Genomic DNA, 1,000 nt, shown 5'->3' with positions numbered 1-1,000 from the left:
ACAGCATCCATTCTGTGTTATTCTTGCCAAAAGTGCATAACCTAAATTTAATCATTAGAAAATATTAGATAAGCCCAACCTGAGGGTTATTCTGCAAAATAACTGACCAATACTTTTCAAAAATGTTAAGGTCGGGCTGGCTGAGTGGCTCAGTTGGTTAAGAGCTCGCTCAAAGGTTTGAGCTCTGAGCAAAAGCGGTTCGAGTCTGGCCTGAGCTGAGCTGCCGCTGAGCTGCCAACAGGTGGCAGGATGGCTCAGCTAAAAAAAAAAAGAATGTTAAGGTCATGGAAAAAAAAGAGATCCTGACCTTTTTCTGCCCACTCTCCCATCCCCCTCCATGCCCTTTCCCCACCCTACCCCACCACTCCAGCACTGCTCTGGTTGCATCAGTTCACTCTGAGCTCCGAGCTTCTATTAAACCATGTCATCTCCTTCTGGTCACCATCATGATCATTTACTGGGGCCTCATCAGCCATGATGAAATATGTTCTCTGACATGTACAAGATCTAGGAGATTGTGGATGGGCTGTGACTGGAGGTGAAGGGGAAGATGGTCAGTAGGACAGAGAGTGACATTGATGACTCGCTCATTGGTGGAAATGCCTCCGCTGAAGGCCCCAAGGGCAAAGGTACTGAAAGCACAGTAGTCATTGGTTGTTGATATTGTCATGAACCATCATTAGCAGAAAACCAGCTTCATAAAAGAAGCCTGCAAGAAGTACACCTGAAACCTATGTAACTTTACTAACAGTTGTCACCCCAATAAACTTTATAATTTAAAAAAAAAAAAGGCCGGTGCTCGCTTCGGCAGCACATATACTAAAATTGGAACGATACAGAGAAGATTAGCATGGCCCCTGCGCAAGGATGACACGCAAATTCGTGAAGCGTTCCATATTTTTAAAAATATATGCACCCCTATGTTCATTGCGGCGTTATTCACAATAGCTAAGACTTGGAAACAACCAAAATGCCCATCGGTAGATGACTGGATTAAGAA

General features: G+C 44.2%; 1 pseudogene; it reads left to right on the top strand.

The window, feature by feature from the left end:
- The first annotated feature begins 446 nt into the window (after positions 1–446).
- The window catches only part of LOC109374452 (translationally-controlled tumor protein-like), a 2,185-nt pseudogene continuing 1,631 nt past the window's right edge, over positions 447–1,000 (top strand).

The sequence above is a fragment of the Hipposideros armiger genome, unplaced genomic scaffold (assembly GCF_001890085.2).
Source record: "Hipposideros armiger isolate ML-2016 unplaced genomic scaffold, ASM189008v1 scaffold_824, whole genome shotgun sequence".
Classification (NCBI taxonomy): domain Eukaryota; kingdom Metazoa; phylum Chordata; class Mammalia; order Chiroptera; family Hipposideridae; genus Hipposideros; species Hipposideros armiger.
The sequence above is the reverse complement of the archived record's forward strand: the minus strand, read 5'-3'. Positions and strand labels throughout refer to the sequence as shown.